This window comes from Protopterus annectens, chromosome 14.part0 (genome assembly GCF_019279795.1).
Source record: "Protopterus annectens isolate FY-2018-M chromosome 14.part0, PAN1.0, whole genome shotgun sequence".
Lineage (NCBI taxonomy): Eukaryota > Metazoa > Chordata > Ceratodontiformes > Protopteridae > Protopterus > Protopterus annectens.
This window is the reverse complement of record NC_056748.1, coordinates 692,961,159-692,987,459: the sequence shown is the minus strand read 5'-3', so window position 1 is coordinate 692,987,459 and position 26,301 is coordinate 692,961,159. Positions and strand designations below refer to the sequence as shown.

The window sequence follows — 26,301 nt, the reverse complement described above, 5'->3', positions numbered from 1 at the left end:
CAGATAAGTCCCAGCAAAGAGAAGGGGAATGGTGGGTGGGTAACCTGGACTGCAACAGTGAATACACTCGAACATCTACATTTATGGTAGGTACACAACTGTACTATGTTCATCGTATTTCACTGTTGCAGTCATTACTCTTGGGTTGAATCCCAAAACTGAGGTAGGGTGGCTGGGCTAAATAGGAATAGTAGAGGCTATGAGGCCCTGCAGAACTGCAGTGGCGAAGCCTGCTCTGGACTTAAGAGTAGAGAGGCAAGTGGTAGTGCTTTGTAAAGGAGTGCACTGAACTCAAAGTTGCAGCCTCTAAGATTTCTTCGGTTGGTACTCCCCTGAGGAAGGCTGCTGAACTGGTTGCTGCTCTGGTGGAATGAGGCCTAATGCCCTTAGGCACTGATTTGCCATGTTGAGAATAGCAGAAACGGATGCAATGGCCTATCCATTTAGAAATAGTCTGTTTTGAGATAGCCTTTCCTTGTGATCCTGCAGCATATGACACTAGAAGTTGCTCAGTCTTTCTGAAAGTTTTAGTTCTGTCCAAGTAGAAGCGTAACTGCCTGTGTATATCCAAAGAATGCAGAATTTTCTCACCCTGGTTCTGTGGATTTGGATAAAAGGTAGGCAAGTGAATGGTTTGATTGAGGGACACACTGGACACCACCTTAGGCATAAATGTAGGGTTTGTCCTCAGAGAAACCCTGTCTGGATGAAAAATGAAAGGTTCCACAGCTATGAGTGCTTGTAACTCCGAGACTCATCTTGTAGAGGTAATGGCCAGGAGCAGAGCTGTTTTCCAGGATAAGAATTTAATATCCGCTGTTGATGCTGGCTCAAAGGGAGGCAGTGTGAGTTTTTCCAAAACAAAATTGAGGTCCCAGGCCGGAATTGGTGCTCTCCTTGGAGGCCTAATGTTTTTGGCCCCTCTGAGGTACTGCCTTATTAAAGGGTGAGAAAAGACAGGTAGTTCCGTATTGTAATGTGCAGAAATGGCAGAGGCATGAATCTTAATTGATGAGAAAGAAAGGCCTTTGTTCAGCATCACAGTCAGGTATTGTAAAATCTGAGGAATGTTTGGTACAGACGTGTCAATGCCTTGTTCCTGGTTCCAAGCACAGAATCTCTTCCATTTTTCTGCATAAGACTTTCTGGTACTGGGCCTCCAAGATAACAGTCATAACTGCTTTTGAAAGGGGAGTGTTCATTATGACTACATTATCCACCATGCTGCCAGATTTAAGGTCCTGAGTTAGCTGTGCAGGATCTGATTGTTTTGTTGGGTCAGCAAGTGAGAAGTTTGAGGCAATATCCATGCTGGACCTTGAGACAAGCTCTTCAGGATTGGGTACCAGTGCTGGCGTGGCCAGTCTGGTGCAATCAGAATCATTTTTGGCTTCTCTTGTCTGACCTTTAGGAGTACTCTGGGAAGGAGAGCTGGTGGGGGAAAAGCATATACTGTTAGATTTTTCCAGCTGAATGATAGGGCGTCCACTTTCCATACTTGCTTGTGGTAAGTCCTTGTGCAAAATCTCTGCAACTGACAGTTGTGAGGGGAGGCAAATAGATCTATGTCTGGGCATCCCCATTTCCTTATTATCATCCTGAAGACTTGTGGATCCAGTTTCCATTCGTGGGGATCCATGAGGTTTCTGCTTAGTTCGTCTGCCAGAGTATTTGTTTTTCCTGGCAGGAACTGTGCTTGCAGGTGAAGTTGAAAGGCCAATGCTGTGCCCCATAAGTTCATTGTTTGTCTGCAGAGGGGGTAGGAATGAGTACCTCCCTGCTTGTTTATGTACCACATGGCCGTAGTGTTGTCTGTCTATTAGTAATTGTCCTGGATGAAGCAGGTCCTTGAAAGCTGTCAGGGCATTTTGAACAGCTAGCATCTCTTTTTGATTGATGTGAAGATGCATCTGGTTTGCAGGCCATGTGCCCTGAATACATTTCCCTGCCATATGGGCCCCCCAGGCATAATCTGATGCATCCGTTGTCAGTGTCTGTCTAGCTGTGGGTAATCTGAATGACAGACCCTTGTTGTGGTGACAGGCTTCTGCCCACCATCGAAACTCTTGTTGTAGGCAGGGAATGAGTGCAATTACTGTCTCCAGGCTGTGGCAATGCTGAGTCCAAACACTTTTCAGATACCATTGTAGTTTTCTCATATGCAGTCTGGCATATGGAATTAGTAGAATGCAGAATGCCATGAAACCAAAGGCCTGCAGGATTTTCCTTGCAGATAAGTGGGTTTTTGTTGCTAATTTCTTGAAGTAAGTAGTCAGTTGTTTTTGCTTGTCTGGCATGAGATAAGCCATCTGGGCAGTTGTATTTAAGCTTGCGCCCATGAATGTTATCTCTTGAGAGGGCACTAGTTTTGATTTCTTTTCGTTTACTGTGTACCCTAGGCCAATTAGTAATCTTTTTACAAATGCCAGATGCTTTAGAAGAGTGTCTTTGTTCTCTGCTTGAATTAGGCAGTCATCCAAGTAGGGATAAATTTGAATTCCTTTTTGTCTGCAAAACACAACTACTGGTGCCAGACATTTTGTAAAGACCCTTGGCGCAGTAGATAAGCCAAAGGGCAGTGCAGAGAATTGGTAATGCATTGAGCCAGCTATGAATCTGAGGTATCTTCTGCAAAATTGTCTGATTGGGACATGCAGGTATGCCTCTTTTAGGTCCAAAGTTACTAGCCAAGCCCTTTTGCCCAGCATGGGCAGTAGCTGCTGAAGAGTCAACATCTTGAATTTTGGAACTTCCAGAAACGTATTTAGTATAGATAGGTCCAGAATTGGTCTCCAGGTTTTGTCCTTCCTGGGCACTAGAAAAAGTCTGGAGTAAAATCCTTGCCCCTGCTCTTGTTGTGGTACTTGTTGAATGGCCCTCATGTCCATGAGGGTTGTAATTTGTTTTTGTGCCTCTGCCCATTGACTGTGTGGCAGGTCTGGCATGCCCTTTGACCTTGGTAGGGTGTGGAAATGGAACCTGTAGTCTTGGGACACTATGTTCAGTACCCATTTGTCTTGGGTAATCATTTGCCAATTTGATGAAAAAAGTGCTAGTTTTCCCCCTAAGGGGGCTGTCAAAAGGTAACTGCTTGGAACTGGAAGAGGAAAGTCATTGGGACTGTTTCCTGTAAGGTTGTGATTTGTCTTCTCCGCTTTTGGAGGTAGGAGCACCCCCTTGTTTAGGCCTGTATGAGCCTTGGGGCTGAGATCTGCCTCTAGGACGCCTGTATCTGCCTCTTTGTGGTCTGTCAGACTGGAAAGGACCAATTTTTTGAAGGACAGTTCCTGCTAAACCTACGTGGCTGTACCTGTACGAAATCCTTGACCGTCTGCATGGATTTTGCTTTATCCTCCATTTTTTTTAAATTTTTTTAACACCTCTTCTGCTTTAGTACCAAACAAAGTATCATGCTGTAATGGTGCATCTAATAATTTTGCTTTAACATGATCAGGCAGATTTTGTTCCTTTAACCAAGCATGCCTTCTAATAGCAGAACCTGTAACAGCGGCCCTGCAAGAGGCCTCCAGTGAATCATAACCACATTGCAAAGTATGCTTTCCCACTTGTTCAGTTGCATGCAATAAATCCTGCAATTCCTTGTCCTCAGAACATTATATTTGTCAACATTTTCTGTTTAAGTAGTGCAGTAAATATTGCCGATATTTAAGGATATGAAAATTGACAATTTAAAGCCCTTACAGCCAGGGTGGCAGAAGTGTATACTTTTTTCCCCCCATCTCTAGAGCCCTAGAATCCCTATCAGAGGGGACAGGATTTTTCGCAGTAGCAGCCTTAACCCCCTTGGGACCCTGAGATATAGTTTCTGGGTCAGCAGCGGGGTTTTTATATAGGAATTTATGAGAATTCGGGACCCTGTAGTATCTGTCTGGCTTAGCAGGTGCAGGGGATAGTCCGGACTCTGAAAATACATCATTTGCAATGTCTAAAACAGGAGGAATGGCAAGGGGTCTATACTGAGGAAGAAGCAGGAAGTCTCGGAGCCTTTTCTTAGACTCAGAATAATCTTGCCTCTCCCAGTGGAAATGCTACCTCATAGTATGCAGTGTTTCCCCAAAGGAATAGTCCTCAGGAGGAGAGGCTGAAGGAATGGATTCTTCAGCATCAGAATCCTCATAGGGAAGCATGGAGAAATCATGTTCAGAAGAGGAATCAGAGGAGATATATATCTGATCAGAAGAATCATGCTCGGTCTCTTGCCTAGGCCTCTTAATCAGGAGGGTGATGGGAGCCCCTGATCAAAGTAATTAGGTCTTCGGCCATTTTGAGCACCTGTTTTTTAGGCATGGAAGTCCGAGTAGGAGAATGCTGTACTTGTTTCTTTGTCTTTAGAGCTGCTTTAGTATTTGTCTTTGAAGCTGAGGATGGCTTAATATACAGTTGTGTAGGTCTGAAGACACCCTCAGAAGCCGATGCCTGCTCAGTGGCTCCAGACCCATCTGAGAGATTGATTTCCAAGTGTCCAATACCTTGAGTTTCCAGAGGCCCAGTCGGCTCCACGTGGGAGTCGGAAGTGGCCTGTGGCTCTGAGGTAGCGGGCGCCAGTGGCTGCGAAAGCACCTCACTGAGAACCGACGACTGGCCTAGAAGAGGCTTCGTCGGTTTTGGACCTCAGATGCCTATCCTTCTCCTTGTCCTTGTATTTTTTGTAAACTCCGGTTGTCGGCTGTTCCGCCAGCATTATATAAAATTAAATCTTCGGCCAAAGTAATGAAATGCAAAATCGAACTGACACTTGATAGTGCATTAGTTGAATCTAGAGCAAAACCAATAGCTAGCAACGTTGTGATCAGGGCCTAGGCAAGGAATACAGTAAGAGTGAAAATCTTTATGAGGTATTTGCCTCCCACAAGAAATACAATTGTTAACTTTTTCTGACGTCGGCCTGGAGCAAGAAAAAAAAGTTTCCCCAACAGGATACTTAGCTTTAATGAAGACTGCGGTTCTGAAATTCAGCTTTGAAAATCTCAGGAGTCGGCCGACCGGCACTTGTGAACTGCTTTTGCTTCGGGCACTACACGGCAAGAAAGACTGGAGAAAATGTCGTCGGCTGCATCTTTTATACCCCTGGCGCACTGACGCCAGGGAAGAGGCGACAGCAACCGACACCAGACCTAGACTTTGGAACTCTGGCCGACTGCGGGTAGCCTGCCAGCAGGATAACCCAAGAGTAATGACTGCAACAGTGAAACACGATGAACATCCCACAGTGTTAAAGTAGCAGACTCCAAGTCAGACTGCCGACCAGTCACAACTGGAGTCCCACAGGGATCAGTCCTGGGTCCCCTCCTATTTGGCATCTACTTCTCAGAAGTCCAGGCCAACACAGAGGGACTTTGGCTAACAAAGTTCGCAGACAACTGCAAGCTGGGAGCCATTATTAACTTCCCAAGTGATGTAGACATCCTACAGAAAGACCTCACTGAGACCAATGACTGGTGTCGAAACCATGGCCTTAAGCTTAATGCCAAAAAATGCATCATCCCCTTTGGGAAAAACTCAGTTCCCACCAATTACCACATTGATGGGATCCCACTGAACATTGAAGGCATTATAAGAGATCTGGGGACACAGACTGACAGCTACCTCTCCTTTGACCACCACATTGCCTATGTGGCACATCTCATTACCAAGGGTTTTGCATCCAGGAAGAAAGAGGTTATCATCTCTCTCTGCTCTTCCCTCATTAGGCCACTCATCGAGTATAAAAACCCATTTGGCGTTTACCTCAAGAGACACATGCAACAGCTGGAGAGGTCACAAAAGTACCTGACAAAGAGGATCCTAGGCCTTAAACACATCCTAGAAGGGACATATGGCCATTTACACACTTGTACCAAATGGTGTTTCACATGCAAGAATCTGTCATGTTGCCCACACCTGGTTTCCATTACAGGACAGTATAACCTGCGCTTAAGGTATGGAATGCAGTACTTATCTTTACTGGGTAGTTGTTAGATCAGAAGTAAATTCATAGACTTGTTTTGTCAGTGAAAGCATGGCATTGTCACAATCTATGTACTGACATGAACAACATATTGCAGTCAAATTCAGCTGTGCTAACACACTTAAGGCTATAATGATTCTCAGGATGCACTTTGTATTACATTATCCTAGTTTAATACCCTAAATGTTTTGCTAACAAATGCCAAGAGAGAACTGAAATATGGTCCTTCTTCCACATATAAAATAAGGTTTCACTGCCATTTCACAATTGAGGTTTGACATGTTGTATTAAGTGCAAGTCTACAAGTTCTGTGCAGAGTGAGGAAAGCAACCTGTATCTAAATACAACTTTATGGAACTGGCATTACAAAAAATTTAGTGATACGCCTTACCAGACAAACCGATGCTTCCGTCACTGCAAATATGCCACTGGCAAAATTCTGTATGTTAAGGATGACATTTGTACTACACCTAAAATCATCACTAAGCTGCAGCAGAATCAGCATGGTTCTTTTTTCATGAATTTTCATTACTGCATATTACTCAACAAATCACTTAATATGGTTACAGTAAGAAAGCAGCAATAAGTACAGCAGTAAATGCACACTTTAAAAGTCCAGAAGGTAGAAAATCACAGAAAAAATTTTGAGGTGTAGCAACCGGCAGGATAACAGTACTCAACAACTCAGTGGACAAACAGACTACCAAAGCCAAACCGGAGGTAAATTTGGCCTCCCAGGTGAGGACAACCACAAGGCATTCTTATGTCTGCAACCTCAAAGGCAATACACAATTGTGTGCTGAGCTCATTGTTAATAGAGCCACCTATACTGAGCCAGAAGATACACCAAACCTGCTGGCCAACAAATTCAGCTCCAACGCCCCCCCCAGGAAATACCAAATATACCTCCCCCTAAAGCTCTCTTAATGCTCTATCAAAGGCCAATTGCTCTAAAACTGTAGCCTTCTGTGACGTCTCCTCTCTGGGCCAGTAATCAAGGAGCCTGAATCCTCACTACTGACACTGGAGATGGACATTCACTTGGAACCAAAATGGATATAAGCAGTATTTCCAGATGCAGCTCTCTGCATCAAGCACAATTTCCCTTAAGTGCACACAGGGAGCACACTCAGTCTAGGGTCTGAATTTCTCTTAGTCTCCCTCCAGGTCCCCAATAAAAGTCCCCACTGGCAAAACTATAGGAATTGAATCCTCAGCAGTGTCTCCAAGCCAAGTTCTCCAGCATCCTCTCTGTGAAACCAGTGTTTTCTGTCCCTGCTCCAAGCAGCTGACACACAGACAGACAGACACACACCTATACCTATCTGGGAAAGGCTGGTACAGATTTACTAACTATGCCCCCTTCTGCCCAGACTATAAGGTAGCTACTGCCATCAGACACCCCAAAGCCAGCTACTCTAAGGTTCTTACAAGGGTACCCAATTATACTGGGTGAAATTAAAATTGGAACAAATGACAGTGTTTGGCCAGTGTGGTAAGGCTTTCACAGTAGTGGCCACAATGTCACTAAAGAGATACAAGTCCTTTCAATGTTTAAAAATATTATCTAAACGACCAGCCACAATGAAAAGGTTAAATATACTTAATAAAAGAACATGAAATTACTAAATATTTATTTACAATAAACACCAGAGTTTCAATCACAGGAAATATTAAAACAACACAGATGAACAGATTCACACAGATACAGAAAAACAGTACTTAAAACTAATCAGACTATATTTTCCTGACTGATCTAAAGAATTACTATTCTGTGGTTCACTTACTAGAGCAAGGCAAGATGAAGGTGAGGGGCCCTTCCTTGTCAGGTTCCAAAAACAGAGTGCTTTGTGATTTCAGTCTTACTTGGTATTAAAATATCATGGATTACAGAATGACATCACATACATCTGGTCATCCAACTTCTGGTTCCCATACTACCCCCTTGGCTAGATGTCGTCAGGATTTAGCACACATGTGCAAATAATACATACACATATAACTCGTTAAGAGCTGTTGCAGCTTCTGGAAGTCATAATACAATTTCAAACCTCCACCCTTCCAGTGTAGCAATTAGTTCATCCCAAAGACAATACAAAAAGCTTCTTAGTACAGATTTTGTCGCTGGCTGCATTGAGAACTGTACGATACAATCTTTATGGCCTAGGCCCAGTAATTTAATTTCAGAACATTTTTCAAAGTCAAGTGGATTGAGATTAACCTTTTCTCTTCCAGTATTCTCTGTTAAAACATATACATTTAATCACTTACAATAAAGTCAGGACCCACTGTTGGTACATTTTTTTAACACTAGCAACTTTACAAATACATTTTCAACATAGCACTTGTACAAAACAGTTTGATATACAAATGGCATACAATTATTTAGAAAATACCAGCTATCAGTGCTGGCATATGTTACACATCTACTGCCCTACTTCTCCTGGCATAGCTGAAATACCTTACATCGTCACACCTTCAAACAGGCTTTGCGCCTCAAGAATGAAGAAGAGCAACAGTAATCCCTTTGCACAAAGGTGGGACATCTACAGACCCATAACTCTCTCTTGTCTCATATGCAAAGCCATGGAAAAAAATCATAGAAATGATCAATAATGACAAAAACCTCCAGACACGGACTCAAGCCATTTTGGTTTCATTCAGGGCAGGTCATGCCTACTCAACCTGGTGGATTTCTTTGAGAAGGTCACCAAAGCAACAGACACAGGCAAAACAGTTCACACTGCCTACCTTGACCTGGCCACAGTATTTGACACAATGGGCCTTGTTGACAAACTCAGGAGGTTAGATGCAAAACTTGTATCACATTGGATAGCCAGCTAGCTCACAGACGGGACCTCAGGATGTTAGAATTTGGGACTCTGCCCCTACAAAGAGACAAGTCACAAGTGAAGCTCCTCAGGGGATCTGTCCTTGGACTGCTCCTTTTTGACATTTACTTCTCTGAACTCAAAGCCAAGGTCAATGGCCTCCGACTGACTAAATTTCCAGGTGACTGCAAATTAGTAGTCACACAGTCCCCCACTGACACAAATGTTCTCCAGGAAGGACTGACGCAGACAAATAATTGGGGTCACAGCCATGGACAAAACTAAATGCCAAGAAATACATAACATCTAGCCTTGGACCATCACGTTTCTACAGTAGTGAAAAAATCATTCTATGTTGTGCAACTTATAAACAAAAGGTATGGCATCTAGGTCCAAGGAAGTCATTGTTCCACTGTATTTGGCATCCATCAGACCTATTATTGAGTACAATGCCCCCTTTGATATGTACCTAACCAGGCACAGCCAACAACTGGAAAGTCTAGAGAGGTTCCTCACTAAAAGAACAAAGGGAGAAAGTGACATGTCCTATGCAGACAGCCTTAATGCCCTACCCTGTATTTTGTCTCCTACAGGCTAAGAGGAGATCTATGACTGGCATGTAAGGCACTGTCAGACCCCACCCTGATGGACCTCCTGCATATCCACAAAACAAACAGCACCAAAATTACCCATTATAAGAAGACAAACCTTGTCTGTGACATAAATAGGACCTGCTGGAGAGAAAAGTATGTATCCCAGAGACAGCTACCTCTCTGGAGCAGGTTCCCCATCCATGTGAAGTAGAGTTCCTCCCTAACCCAATTCAAGTGTAACTTGGACAACTGGATGCAGAACAGGAAAATTCATCCCTGGTTTGGCACCTATGCCTCTAGTGGACACAGGCAGCCTGTAAATGGTCCCTGCTTGTAAATGTTTCAACTCCCAAGCTCCTCCTTACACTTATCAAGGGTGAGTACTTGTTAGAAATGTGGGATGTATGGCTAGGCTTAAAAAAAGGCCCTTGTGGTCAATAGCCTAGCAAACACGTATGAACCTACTTAAAAAAAAAAAAAAAACACCACCCATAACAATGTATGGGTCTATTTTAGAACATCGAAGTTTCAGGTCTTCAAATGTTCTAATATCGACACCTAGTAACCGAAAACTGGTAAGACCGAAAATATAGAACATCGAATTTTTTCCTAGGGAAAAAATTTGCTGTTCCAAAACACGTACAACACAAACACACAGCAATCCACACATACACCTAAAATTTTACATCTAAACCTACACTAAACTGCACATACACCACTATCTACCCACTTAACCCAAACCCTAACCCTAAGGTAGCACACACACACCTCACCCGCGCCCTAACCCTAACTCACCTATCCCACCCTAACCCTCACGTCCAAACATTCGCACACTTACCTGACGCGCGCCCTAACCCCCTAACTCACATATCCCAACCTAACTCATGTCCACACAATCGCACACTTATTGGAACCTGACCGTAACTTTCCACCGCAGAGCTGAAAATAGCGAAGCGACAATAACGGACAACCGAATTCTTTCCCTAGGAAAGAATTCGGTTATCTAAAAATTCGCTGTTTTCAGCTTTCGGTTACTAGGTGTCGATATTAGAACATTCGAAGACCTGACACTTCGATGTTCTAATATAGACCTAAATGTATATATAATCAATATTAGGCTATCAAAATTAATTTTCCAAATTCTATAAACACTTTTGCTTAACAATTCTGTGTGTGTTATTGAGGCATCCACAAGGCATCTTTTAACTGACCTCTCTAATGGCTTCCTATGTATTTCACTACTGAAGTTTGGCATATTGTATTACACTAACATTTCTCTTACGGACAGGTATACAATTTCTATTCAGTGATGGGAAAACTACACATATATACCTTTACTGAAGTCTCATTACAAAAGGGAAGTAGTGAAAAGTTTAATCAGATAAGGCCAAATCCATTCATCCATTCACAACCCCTTTTTCCCTATTTTTGCACATGGGGCCGGGGTATCACTTAATAGTGACAGCTGTCTAAGAGACAAGGTTTTCACTGTCGGGTGGCTAGCCCTGCTGCAGTAGTTCAGATAAAGTGGAGTATTTGCTCTTAAAAATACTCGGGCTAAGATATTGCCTACCACAAGATCTAAACTAACATTCAAGGAACATTAAGGTGCAATCAGGATGATGACATACTCATCCATCCACAATTTAAACATTTTGGTCTTTTTAGGCTATTATCAATATCAATGATAATGCTTTATCGTACTTGAGTTTTAATAAGGGAGTCTGTATATTTAATAAAAAAGCCTCATGGGATTCATTTTTTAAGTCAAACACCTCATCTAACAGGTTTGTTTTAAAAACATCTAGTTTGAAGCATTCCTAAAAGATATGCTCTTATATTCCTCTCTGCCTCTCCAAACATCTCCAACAAATACTTACTTCTGGCATAATTTTTTAATATGCTTGGTATGTAAAAATATGTATGTAAACACATCCTGGCATCATTTTTCATAATCTGCTTGGTATGTATGTATTTATGTAAACACATCCAAGCAAAGATTCTAAATATTCTGCATTTTGGGTACATAACTAGGTGTGATATAGGTCTTTCCCCAAGACATTTACAATACTACTTTGATTTCCCATGTCCGTAATCCTTTCAGAAAACTTATTTTCTCTTTATATGCTTTGCATCCTCAATTATTAAGTTCTTGAGAGATGCTTTACAAGTCAATGAAAATTTCTTATCAATACTGAGTGGGTCACTAGCTCCCTGCTTGTGGTAATTTGTGACAGTTTTGTTTGCAAACTCATAAATTTAATCCTGTCTACTTCCCAAAGATCATAATTCCTGTTTCCTCCTGTGAAATACTATTCTCTCCCTAAAGTAGCTGCTTCCAGAATCTTTTCTTCCTACCTTGCTGGTCTAGTCCGACTTCCAGAATGACCTAGCAATTTTCCCTTTTAAGATCCTCTTGGATACATTAACTATCCTCCCTAGACACGTATTAGTAGCATTCCTTTTCTTGCAGCAAGCCCATAATGTTTTATCACGTTTGTGGCAGACCTGCTTGCCTTAATGCCATCACCTTCCAACCCACTTTATACTCTTTACACTGAAATAAGTATATCTACCTTAACTTTGCAGCACTATAGTAATCCTGTAACTCTGGAAGTGTCGGTCCTCCATATTGCACTGGCATTTCCAATTTTCCCCTAGCCATCCTGGGGTGTTTGTTGTCTTAAATTTGTGAATACGTTTTCTTATAATCCAGAAAAAATATCTGGAGAAGACAAAGGGACTTAATCTGACTAGACTACTAATGGAGCAAAAAACATTTTAATGGTTTGAACGTTATGAATCAAGATCTATCACCATTATTTTTCACTCCAAAAATATATGCAATACTTTCTTAAAAAGTCATCTCACATCAACTCAACTGAGGCTTGAAATGAGAACTAAATTCCAAAGTATGGTATGAGATGTTAAAGAGAAGGTCAATCTGCCAGAGTTGGTGGCAGGTCAGGTGCATGTAAAATATCCTACAGCATATATCGAAGAGAGAAGGGCAGGTTTCCCACTACCCTGGTCACACTTCTCCAAGTATGTATGAATATCACTCTGGGTCTCCCATGAAAAGAAGCTGCTGGCTTTATGGACCAACCCGGTCAACAAGTGTGCGCATACATATATATGTACATATGAATATGTATATGCAGTAGGTGGATTGGACACCCTAAATTGGCCATAGGTGTAAAAGTATGTGTGGTGTAGAAGAACTACCAACAGCAGGGCTAGCCAGTTGGTGGCAGGGGTTGTGGACAAATGGATGGACATATGTACACCAAATAAATAAGAAAATGCATTTATTTATGTCTCTCATACAAAAAGACAAGACTGAATCAGGGCATGTTCTGGAATATACTTCATGAATACAACTCTGTTCTGGTTTCATTTACCTTAGTATTTTTGAAATTCTTTTATTGTTTGGAATAAAAGAGGGAGGTTACACTCTGAGCCTGGCAAATACATTACAGCATCATCTGCAAAAATAGATACCATTTCTTGTTCAACTCCCTAATTAACACCCTGCATATATAATATACTAGTTAAAGCAGCAAGCTGCTGTAAATTTACAGCAAATAGCTAGTGACACTAGGCACTCTTGAGAAATCTCTTTATATAGGGTAAGGTGCTCTGATAAACATGAAGTTATCTTAATATTAGTGACTAATCTTTTGTACATCTCCCGTTATCAGCTTATACATAAAATCTGGGGAATTTTAACATCTTCACAATGTCCCTCAAGAAGACCCATGAAATCACGAAACCTTGTCAAATGCCTTTTCGGCATATGTACTTATTATCAGAGAATTTTTATTTGCCCTTGCCTACTGCAGAGTCATTGCTGGTTTTGTAATATTGTCAAAGAAATGCCTACTGGTAATAAAACCACACTGATGAAAACTAACTGGTAGTGACCCTCATAAATGTACAAGCCAGGGTTTGATAGGTCATTCCCCACATTTAAAATAACCAATATTACTCTTCCTTTCCAGGATGCAGGAATCACTTCTCCTTTATAATTTAAAGTCAGTAATACCTGCATTAATTTAGCAATTCCCAAGTTCCAATATTCAACTGGTAACCATCATTACATTGTTACTTTCTTGCTTGCTGTCTAATCAAGTACATTTTGACTTTCTTTAATGTTATAGGACAAAGCAGCACTGCCACCCATGTCTCGTTTATCTGAAACAGATCTATATGGTCCAAGTTTGTTTCGGGATGACATCAGTGTTTTTTCAAAACCTTATAACTAGGGGACATAAATCTTCTAAATGTCTCCAAAATTTTGCCTGGGTCCCTTGTAATTACTTTATGTTGAAAATCCCTTATCTGACCCTTCCTTTTTGTACTTTCTGTTTTAGCTTTTGTACCAAGTTTGCTGAGACTGAAGGACATTGTCCATTTTACTACTACCTTTCTAAACCACTTCCTCTATTCAAGTGTTCATTCATTCATCTCTTTTATAGATTCGACCAGTATTTCATTTCCCCCATTTCTGGTAACTACATATTCAATGTCTGGAGTTCACTTAACTTTCTTGATACATCCCTGTAATTCCTTACATCCACAGCCCATTGATCTTCACTCTTTCTTGTAATCCTCACTACTAGTATCTGCTTTATAGCATCTCATCTCTCCTCCTCAACTTTAGTGCTTTCAAATGTATGTAATGCTTCACATATCTTTCTTCACATTGTAAATCTGGACTTCCAGCAGTAAGCGTTTAGGAGAGGGTGTTACTGGAACAGTTCAAAAGTATGGCTATGTAGTCTGACACAGCCAGATGTGTAGTGCATAATCCATCTACCAGATTTATATGATCTTGTGAGATATACAACTTGGGTGATTTTCAACTGATTGCCATCTTTATCAGAAAAAAAAAGAATTTTATGTTGATTTTCCAGATTATAGATCCCTCACATCAACCAGTACAAACACTTTTGTAATTTTCCTGAAAAAAATCTCTAGTTATGTACCTTTAAGATATCTGGAATTTGCCGGGCATCCCTAACTTTTGTGAACTGATTCTTGTCTCCACCTACACGTAAATGGCTTGATTAAAAAAATTCTAGTTCTGCCATTACATTCAGTCCTTCCTTTATGGAGCTGTTAGAAAAATACACAGTGTACTGTCTCATTCCTACATCTTCAACATCTTAGCAATACATATATATTTTTTTACATATACAGGCAGTCCCCGGGTTAAGAAAGAGATTTGTTTTTTAGTCTATCCTCAAGTCAAATCTGTATGCAAGTCAAAACACGTACATATGGTTATTAATGTCAGTCAAATGTTTGCCTCAGTCTAGTATTTACTTTACTTTGCACATAAAACACTTTAGAAACACTTCCAAATAAACAAACATAATACTGTATAATGTAGTAATAATACTGCAAGTACAGTGTAATAACAGTACAGTAACTATGCTCATACACTACAGTACAGTGCATAGAAAAAAAAATTGTAAACTTGCCTCTAAGTTTCACTTCACAGTTCTGTACTACAGGCATCACCCACCAATGTCTTCCACTCTTTCCTGCGCTTTCATTTCAGACCTCCTACTGTCACCTAGACCTTAGTGAGCTGCAATGTCATTTGCCCATTCTACTGTACAGTACAGTAACTGCTTCAGTACTGTACAAGACAGCGGTCTTGACCACTCAGATCACAAACATAGCAATCTCTAACCAAATCAGATCTCTTGTTCTCAGTGAAGGTGGAAGTAACTGCCCTAACAAGACATGCAAGCAGCTTCACAAACGGGGAAAAGGAAAGAACAACATAATTCTTCATTTTCAAGGTAAGATTTGGGCAACTTTAAGGATTTTTATTTATTTTCATGTTATTTCCGACATTGCAGCAGCCTGTTCTTATCTATGGGTTGTCCTTATGTCAGGAGTCTGTAACCCGGGGACTACCTGTATATAAAATCCTCCTCCAATTCTGGTGGGACTTCCCTTGTAACTATTATAATATGCTGGTGAGAGGCAAAGAGGTAATAACTTGCACAGTAGCTCTCTCCAAATCACTGGTTAATTAGCTTATTATCATTTTTGTTCATTTGTATAATCTATAACAACCATACGTGGTCTTAAATATGGTTATGCATTCTGTCTTATAGAGGAGTTGTGGTATTGTATGAGGAAGTCGGGAGTGTCAGAGAAGTATGTAAGAGTGGTACAGGATATGTATGAGGGTAGTCTAACAGCGGTGAGGTCTACAGTGGGAGTGACGGATGCGTTTAAGGTGGAGGTGGGATTACATCAAGGATCAGCTCTGAGCCCTTTCTTATTTGCAATGGTGAAGGACAGGTTGACAGACGAGATCAGACAGAAGTCCCCATGGTCTATGATGTTTGCAGATGACACTGTGATCTGTAGTGAGAGTAGGGAACAGGTGGAGGAGACCCTGGAGAGAAGGAGATATGCTCTAGAGAGAAGAGGAATGAAGGTCAGCAGGACTAAGACAGAACATATGTGTGTGAATGAGAGGGAGGATAGAGGAATGGTGAGGATGCAGGGAGTAGAGGTGGTGAAGGTGGATGAGTTTAAGTACTTGGGATCAACAGTTCAGAGCAATGGTGAGTGTGGAAGAGAGGTGAAGAAGAGAGTACAGGCAGGATGGAGTGGGTGGAGAAAAGTGTCAGGAGTGATTTGTAACAGACGAGTACCAGTACAAGTGAAAAGGGAAGGTCTACAAGAGGGTAGTGAGACCAGCTATGTTATATGGGTTGGAGACAGTGGCATTGACAAAAAGGCAGGTGTCAGAGCTTGACGTGGCAGAGTTGAAGATGTTAAGATTTGCACTGGGTGCGACGGGAATGGACAAGATTAGGAATAAGTATATTAGAGGGTCAGCCCAGGTTGGAAGGTTTGGAGACAAAGCCAGAGAGGCAAGATTATGCTGGTTTGGACATGTGCTGATGAGGGATGCAGAGTATATTGGGAAAAAGATGCTAAGGATGAAGCTGCCAGGTAACAGGAAAAGAGGGAGGCCTAAGATAAGGTTTATGGTTGTGGTGAGAGAGGACATGCAAGTGGTTGGTGTGACAGAGCAAGAAAGGAAGAATGGAAACAGTTGATCTGCTGTGGCGACCCCTAACGGCAGCAGCTGAAAGAAGAAGAAGATGTATTCTGTCTTATAATCTCATCCATCATATTGGTCTTAACCACATATCCACTTTTGTCAAATTACTGGTACCATCCTTTTGTCTACCAGTGACTTCCTCTTTGTAGTAACCATTAAGCAGTTTCACTACAAGAAATATTTCTTTGGTGAAGAATTTGTAACAATTTTATTTTTTATTAACACAGTTTTAATCTGCAAAACCATACATGCTTAATTTATTTCACATATATCCCTTCCAAAATGACAGCCATCACTTTAAATATGTTGCCCTGTTCCCAGACACTTCCTCATAGGAACATACTTAAGTAAGCGATCACAGAGACCATAAAATGCCTATCCATATACACTAAAAGCAGCAAACTTAAAAGTACTTGGCACCCTTTTCAAGCACTTGAATGGTCACCTCCAAATCGAGCAGGGCAGTACATGTTAACCCTGGTGCAAATTTCTGTCTACTCTGTCATCAAGACTAGCCTTAAAAAGGTAGCCAAAGCAATACTTTGACCTGTAGTAGTAACATACTCCAAAGGCCAGGAATATGTTGAGATAGGAACCTCCCTTTCCAGCACATCTTGTTTTTGTTTGTGTAGATTTAAGTCTTTAGTGTGGATGTTTGTAGAGCCACTGATTTTGCAAAGAAATAGGAGGGCAAATAGCACTAGATCTTTGATGGCTTGAAATGAGAGACACATGTCACCTATAAGCAACTTGTAGGCTACTGTGTATAAAAACGCCATGCTAATCTAATAGAGACACTGAAGGATTTATGAGCTTTAAATTTTCTTGGTTAGAAATTTTTAAAACCTTTCTAGTTGAGCAATATGCTTTTACATACCAAAAGGGACACCGTATTTGATGATGGGTCCGATACAAGAAGAGAAAAGAGGCATGATGACTTCTTTGGAGTTTAAAGACATTCCTGAGGAAATTAACTGGGCTAGATGGAAGGATTTCCTGACTATGCTGGAAACAAGATGACTGAATGAGAGAAAGCTATCCCCGTAAATACCAAAGTCTCTTAAGAACATATCTGTTTGAAGAGGAACACCAGTTATATTTGATGGGAGCATTCTTTCTGACCAGTACAACTATGCTGCCTTTTTCCTATCAAGTTTGAGGCTATTTTAATACACCATGTGTATGCATACTCCAGCCCATGCTAGAGCTGTTTTGTTATCAGTGGATGAGTAAATAACAGTGCCCAGTTTGCAGCAGTCAGCAAACTTGGCCCACCACTCTTATGGAACATTTGCTTGGATGCCTGCAAAATTAAGTACCAAACAGGATAAGGCTTGGAACTAATCCCTGTGGCACCTCATTAGTTACAAATTTATATTCAGAGGGGGAAACAGCAACTTTCACAACTTGGGATCTACTGGATAGACAATTTGCAATCCAACACACAATGTGGAGATAAATTAAGCTTGTCTATATTTTCAATAATACCAGCATTGTGAATAGTGTTAAAAGCCTTTGCCAGATCAAGATAAGGCGTGTACATAGAACGACCACTGTCCATAGCCTCTGTAACCTTTTCAATGCAGTTTACTAGGTTCAGGCGACAGGACCTGCCCCTCACAAAAACAACATGATTGGCATCTACATCAGTTAAGCTGCCTATGCTGTCATTTTTTTTTCATTAAGAGCAGATACCACTCTATACCTTATTAGACAGTTAAAAAAAAACAATTCCCTACCCTAGACTATGCACAGATCCAAGTTTTGTTTTCAAAACTAGCTGCTAGCTAATATTCCTGGCACTACTTGCTTATGTGAAACCATCCAGTGTTGTTTGATTTACTGCTTGGCAAGAGAAGATTTTTGTGTGTGTGTTACTTTTTACCTCTGATTTTTATGGTTATAACAAGGTGTGACTGCAAGTGATAGGGAGAGTTATGACAGTAGCTTCTGCTCTTAGTGCAAGAAATCTGGACAAAGGCCCAAAAAACAGGGAGAGAGTTTAGATATTGCTCTTATAAACTTAGAAAGTTGCTAGAATTACAGGATTTGTGTTACCATGCATTCTCTAAAGGATATGATCTTTGAAACTCAAACATAGGTCATTATTTTGTGACTTCAATCCTCAGTGATTTGCTAGAAAGTCACATATGTTATGATGGACAGGCCAAAAACAACAGGCAAAAAATCTGGACAGTTGAGAAGTATGGCTACTGTACGTTTTCACTCACAACAAAGGATATCCAGCATTTTAGTGTGACTAACAAGCAGTAGGTAGGTCAGTGTGACCACTTTATGAATTACTTCCCCATGTACAAGGTTAGATCAGTGTACTTAACTTAATCTTTATTTTCATACTGTTTGTGTGATTTTCTCACTTAAATTTGACATAAATTACTGTTTGAATGTTTTTGAATCCTATTGTCACTGACTTCTATTTTTTCTTCTAAAAATCTTTTACAGCTGAGAATGGACTCTTTCAGTGAGTATGCCATTAAAGATGTGCCGAAGCACAAATATCTTGCCCAGTGTGCTAAAGTGTGTATACAAAGATAAGACTTGATAACATTGGAAACTTTTGTTCATATCAAAAGCTAGATTATTTGCTTACTCTTACAGTAAATATAAACTTAATGAAGATGATAGTACTGTGCAACTGGCACAGCTTGGAAACTGTTGTTACATATATTAATAACTAGAACACATTTAGGAAATGAAGTGTCCTCTCAGTAAATATCACTCAACTACTATCATCATCCTACTAATGACAACTTTGGAAATAAGAATACAAGTATTCAACAATCTGAGGTTTCAAGATGTGGGTGGGAGGGTGGCGTAATGGTTAAGGTGTTTACCTTAGAAGCACAAGGTGCAGGTTTTGATTCTCATAGGGGGTAATTGGCTAGGCTTAAAATGGTCCTTGAGGGCAGTTAACCTAATACTAAGCTATGAATCTATGTAGAAGGGGAAAAAAAATGGAGACGTTCACAACAAAAACACTAGGAAGAAAAATACACCGATTAAATAGTGTGAAGGTCACTGCTTTTTTATGTAATACATAGATTACAGAGAATGCAAACACCGTTTCACTGGGGATGATTTTGCAATCACGGATTCTATGCCAATGTCCTAATAAGGAAAGGGCATTGGGGTAGAATCAGTGACTGCAAAGCAATCCCCAGTGAAACAGTTGTCCCACAGCATAAACTGGTTGACACAATCAGCTAAACGCAATGGTCAGAGAAAGCGCTAAGGATCAGGAGAGTCTGGCTGAAGATCTGGAAGATGACTGCAGAGAAAGTACAAGAGTTCAAAGAAATATTCAAGACTCTAGTACCTCAATAGCAACAGGAAATGGAGATGAAGAATAGCACTGCCTCAAAACAGTGTGTGAGGACTACAGAGCAGATATGCGGCCGATCCAGGTATGGAAACAAAACATATAAGGAAAGTTGTTGGTGGAATGCAGACATCCGGGAATTCATCAAAAGAAGGATCGGGCTAAGAAAACAGCTGCCATGGAAAGAACAAAACGTCAGATACACTCTATCAGCTTCTGGAAAAAGTGACGCTGTAAATGAAAATTTACTAAGTTGCAATGCAAAGACAGACAGATAAAAAAAGATAGCCATCAGACACCCTTCATAAGGGATGCTAGCAACAACCTGCTTAACAGTCAACAGGACATCAAAGGTAGATGGAAGTACTTTAGTAAAACGGTAGGGGAATGGAACGCAAAACTGAAGGCACATGGGATGAAAACAGTGCACAAATAAGACAGTGTAATGGAAGGACGTGGGAAATTGGACGAAGATGAGAACCGAAGATGAGAACCGACATTGAAGGGCAAACAATGTAAAAAGTATAGAGCTTCAATCATCTGTGAGGGGTGGTTGAGGAGAAGGGAAGTCTGAAGAAGGAGGTCAAAGCTAGAATCAGAGGGATTGTAGCCAAAAGGCAGTGTGTCAGGGGTAATGTTACAGAAAAATGACAAGGAAACTCAAAAGTTGTACAGACAGGAATAAGGCAAGATAAAATGAGAGCACCCAGCAAACAGCAGGACTGACTGTGTGAGAGGACTGTGACAGTCAAGCGTGACTGTTGAAGAAAGTAGGAGAGTGGCAATGAATAAAGAAGGATAATGACAGTTGACATAACACTCCAACCCCTGTGAAGAAAATGGGAAGAGAGGCTGATGATGAGGGGGGGAAAAAACAAATCTTAAGAGTCTATAGTAAATGACTATTTCTCCAACAGAGACGGTAGAAAAACAGCAAGGGGAAGGCTAAAAAGAAAAAAACTCTAAACTCAAACTGGAAGGACTACAGAACATTACTGTGCAAAAAAGAAAAAAAAAAAAAAAGAGAAAGACTGAAGTTGAAAACGTGGTTCAGACTGTGAAGTACAAAGATAGCTAGATGACAACTGAATGCTTGTGAAAACAGTGAGATTAATCAGACTAACAACTGATAAAGCACAAAATACTAAATTAGTAGGAGATTCTTTACTGGTTGATCATTTTTCACCAGATCAAATTGGAAATTCAATTATTAGTGGAATTGATACTTGCATCTACAAAGAATAAAATGAACATCTAATAGTGTTATGCTTACTAAGTAGCAAAAATACAGGACGTCAGTAGGGCCTTACAATGTCTTATAAAGAAATATGGAAAAGTTTTTACATCCCTCTTAGATAGCATAGCTCAGACATGTCCAACCCATTGCCAACGGGCTGTATGTGGCCCTCAGAGCTCTTCCATGTGGCCCACGACCTTTAACTGCAACTTCAGTGTACACATGCTACAAAACACTTTTTTCCATTTGCTTTTCGCACCCGTGACCTATAACTGCAACGTTGGTGTACACATGCACCAAAGCACCCTTCCAGTTTTGTTTTTTTCGCGCTTTAGTAGGATCTGTGTGTTCCTGCTGCTGTGTTATTTCACACCGAAGAATCAGTGTGAGTGTGTGTGTGTGTGTGTGTGTGTGTGTGTGTGTGTGTGTGTGTGTGTGTGTGTGTGTGTGTGTGTGTGTGCTGAACAGGAATTTGCATAGAGATTTGCCGTCGTTGCCTTTGAAAGGGACAGCACCTAAATGTATTAATAGGTAATTAATTAATAGGTAAGGGCGGAGTGAGTGAGAGCATGCATGAAAGCAAAATGTTTGTGCGTGAAAGTAAAAGAGTGTCTGTGTGCACGAATGAGAGAAAGAGAGACAGAGAAAGTGTTGTAGTGAATTAACGTACCTGTCAACTGTAAGGATTTTGGAAGAATGAAAGAATCTAAACAAAGTACCATGAGATTTCATTCAAGTCGAACATGCTGTACAGCAAGAAAGTTAAATACCAGATAAGGAAACGGCTACGTCAATGAGAAACGTTTGTATGGAGATTAACCGAGGTGGAAAGTTTCAAAGCCCCCATGCTGAAGGTTAACGCTGTCCAAGCTGCAAAATCCTTTACTAATGCATTCTACGGGCACCTACAAGAATGCATGGATCATGCCTTCCCAAGCAAAACCAAGACTCACTCTTCCAAGAAAAGGAAAACAGTCTGGTGGACTCCTGCCATAAACAAGCTATAAAACAGGAGGAGAAAACTAGTACAGAAAAAGAGTAAAATCTCAAGAAAGGAAGACATCTCTGATCAGTATCAGCAAGAAACTACGATCCCTCATAAAATCATCCAAGGCGAGCTTTGAAAGAAAAATTGCCAAGGACTCCAAAGATAACCACAAGGCATTCTTTAGCTATGTCAAGAATCTAAGTGGCAATGCTCAGATCTGCTCGGAGTTAGTGCAGAATGGCACAAAATACACTGAACCGACCAATATCGCCAACATCTTGGCAGACAGGTTCAGCGCAAACTTCACCCCCCTCTCACCCCCAAAAGGGCCCATAACCATACCAAAAGAATGTAGAGTCCCTGAAATCACAGACACTCAGGTTAAAACAGTCCTCTCCAAAGCCAAAAACACAGCATCAATGGGACCAGACGGTGTCCCAGGCTGCATCCTACACGAGCTCAAAGACGAACTAGCCCCTCACCTAAACACACTGTTCAAACTCAGCCTCTCCACAGGCTATGTACCCATAGAGTGGCGCACAGCAATGGTTATTCCGCTCCACAAAGGTGGAGCCACAACAGACCCCAGGATGTATTGCCCTACAAGTCTGACTAGCTTGGTCTGCAAGGCCATGGAGTGCATCATCATGGAACTCATTAACAGAGACATTGGGAACCTCCAAACACTGGACCCTACCCCGTTCGGCTTTGTTAACGGCAGATCATGCCTCCTAAACCTGGTGGACTTCTTTGAGACAGTTACCAAGGCTATAGACGAGGGAAAGGTGGTACACACAGCCTACCTAGACCTCGCAAAGGCCTTCGACACCATTCCCCATTCTGGTATTATAGACAAGCTCACCAGCCTGAACATAAACCCCTATGTCACAAGATGGGTTGCCAACTGGCTCACGGACAGAACCTACATGGTAAGAGTTGCAGGAGTTAGGTCCGACTCTAAACTGGTTGCAAGTGGCGTTCCCCAGGGCTCAATCCTAGGAACCCTCCTGTTTGGCATATACTTCTCAGAGGTACAGGCAAGCACAGGATGACTATGGCTGACCAAGTTTGCAGACGACTGCAAACTAGGGGCTATAATTGACTCTCCGGCTGACACGGACATCCTCCAAAAGGGTCTCACTGAGACGGATACCTGGTATCAAAATCATGGCCTCAAGCTAAATGCCAAAAAGTGCATAGTCATCCCCTTTGGAAAAAACAAAGTACCCACAAACCACGACATAGGTGGTAGTCCCCTAAATACGGAAGACGTAATAAGGGATCTGAGGACCCAAGTAGATAGTAATCTCACCTTTGATAATCACACTGCCAAAGTGGTTAGAAAATACTTCTACGTGGCCAACCTAATCACAAAAGGGTTCGCATCCAGATCAAAAAAGGTCATGGTGCCCCTCTACTCATCAGACCCATCATAGAGTACAACGCCCCATTTGGGATGTACCTTACAAGACACCTGCAACAGCTGGAAAGACCACAGAAGTACCTCACCAAGAGGATCACTGGCCTCAAACAGATGCCCTATGCAGCTCGACTGAAGAAATTACAGCTGTACTCGGTTGCATTCTGCCTACTCAGAGGTGATTTCTGTCTGACATACAAGGCCATGTTCAACCCAGAATTGATGGACATGCTCCACCTAAAGAAAACCTTATCCCCGCGAGCCACACGCTCTAAGCATCTAAACCTCACCACAACAATAAATAGGACGTGCTGAAGGGACAGATTCCTGTCCCAGAGACTTCCTATGCTTTGGAACAAGATCCCAATCTACATTAGGCAGAGCTCCTCGCTAACACTCTTCAAAAGAAACCTTGATGAGTGGATGGGAAACAGAAAGTTTACCTCGGGGATCACTTCAGTGGCTCTGCTGGACAGAGGCACAGGGAACTAATCTAAGGGGGCGGTGAAAGCCAACACATTCTGGCCAGGCTTATAAATGCCTTCAGGCAGATAGCCTAGTACCTACCTATGAACAAATAAAACAGTACTGCATTTAGGTTCACTGGTAGTTACTAGACATGCTGACCACGGGATCACTGGACACCCTAGCCCCAATTTAGAGAGTAGCTGCCTTTTAAAATTTATTTATGCTACTGGCTTTGTTTACGCTTTAGCCATCAGCAGCATGCTGTAGAAAGTATGAAGAACAGTTAAAAGTTAGTTGAAAGCTTCCTAGTTTAAGTCCTTTCTAAGTGTTCCACTTTTTGTTCATTTATACCACATCGGATTCGGGTAGGGTTACCACCTGTCCTACTTTGTGAGGGACAGTCCCTTTTTGGGCAGTTGTGTCCTGTGAAAAAAAAACAAAAAATAGCAAATGTCCTGAGATTTTAGGACAAAACTATTTTCTACATTTTCTTTAATCATTGCATAAAATTGTTATTTTGAATCTGAAATATCTAAATGTTACATGAATTAGCATAAGCAACCCAAATGCTACAAGAATAAGATTTTATTTTGGCCAAAAAGTTAAATTCTGTCCTTTGTACTGGTCATGGGTATGATTTGTCGTGCAAAACCAGACATTTCTACAAAAAAAAATGTCCCACTTTGGGCATTTAAAAAGGTGGCAACCCTAGATTTGGGAGAGATTGTGTTTTCACATTTCTGAGAGCTATATCACAAACATATCCTCGAAAGTCACAATATTTGTAGGATGCCCCCAATTAAGTCTCATGGCGACGTAGTGTACTGGCTCACCGGCAGTTTGGAGTGCTTGACAAGCCTAATGTCTGTGAAGCGGAATGGAAATGAGGCATGAGTGGCATGCCATGCATATTAGCCCATGACATCATGCATATAATGAACATAGATGAGCGGCTCCGAGTTCTGCAGCCTGCACAAGTTCTCAGTGTGTGTAGAATATATTCCAACAGTCTGAGAAAATATCAGATCTACTCTGTTTACAGTTAATTATAGCTTAACACTTGAAATCTATGCTATTTCTAGTGCCAGAATTATGCAAATACCTGTAAGTAGCAGAACATTCCATCTGTATCAGACGCCCAACACTAATAACATATGAAAAAAGCAGACTTTTTAAAAGCATTTCCTCTCCTGCACCAAGTCAGTTCTGCAATGTCCTACCACAACCTCAAGAATCTCGTGAACTGCAGAGTCAAACACATTTCTAAAGGTATACACACACACACACAATGCACATGTCAAGTGCTGTCAATTCCTGGCCTCAGAAATAAGTGATCCATAGCATTACTACTACCGAAAACAGCTTACTTTGTTGCTAAATGGACCTCTCTACTCAAAGGTAAAAGCAGCTATGACCTGGTAGAGTTAGATTTGTTCATATCTTCATGTCCCCACCCGATGGAGAGAGTGATGACCAAGTGAAGGACCCCTAGACTTCAAGTAGGTAACAATTTTAAAGCAGTAACAGGGGACAGTACTTCACTAAACAAGAGTCGGTCTGTAAGCCGTAAAAACAGCTTCAGGAAATGTTTGTGTGTGAAAATAGCCACCACCCCCATGTTTGGGCGGGGTTTGCTACTGCGCTTCTGGTAAGACAGTACACTACAACATCGCCCCTGCCCGGTTCTATTACGTCTGTAACGATATTAATATTTTTAATAATCACTGATTCCGAACATCTCCGGTTATTTTTGAACTTGTCCAGAATTAATGAGCAAGAAAGCTGATATATAGGCTTCTAAGAATGGCACCTCCTACCTTGCAGCTGCAATAAAACCTCACTCCTCGGCAAAACTAGCGAAGCACATTAATGTTTCTTTCTGACTCGAAACACACATTGAGTTCAAAAAATTCCCTAAGTCCATCGCAAACATCATAACCAATCGTGGTACGACAGTCGTACAAAACCAACCCACAAAGACATAAGAGACAACGCAGATCAATCAAAATTCAGTAAGTGTGTTTCTTCCGGGAAGCACTTGTAACTAGGTGGAGTTTTTATTTGATTGACATCCACAAAAAAGAATCAGCCGCGGCACTGTAATAACCTCATCGCTTTGGCTTAACTGTGTGATGCTAGCAAGTTTAGGAATGTGAGGTGGAACTTGGAAGTAAAGTTTGTGTGAATTTTAAAGATGGCGTAACAAACGGTTTGGCAGGAGTACATACAGATTCCTGTAGTTACAAGTGCATGTACCACAGTAGTGATGGTGAGTTCTGACAAATACTACCGCATTTCTGTTTCATCTCCTTGTTAATCGTATTAGCTTTAGTCTAATACTGGTATCTCCTCCGACT

The 26,301-nt window shown here is 41.3% G+C and overlaps 1 protein-coding gene across 2 annotated transcripts in view; it reads right to left on the bottom strand.

Annotated features, from left to right (window-relative positions):
* The window catches only part of ZBTB48 (zinc finger and BTB domain containing 48), an 823,012-nt gene extending 797,045 nt beyond the window's left edge, over window positions 1–25,967 (bottom strand). For both annotated transcript variants that reach the window (XM_044056423.1, XM_044056424.1), the window contains exon 1: window positions 25,762–25,967. The gene's annotated coding sequence lies outside the window, so the exon portion shown is untranslated. The remainder of the gene's footprint in view (window positions 1–25,761) is intronic.
* Window positions 25,968–26,301: the final 334 nt, after the last annotated feature.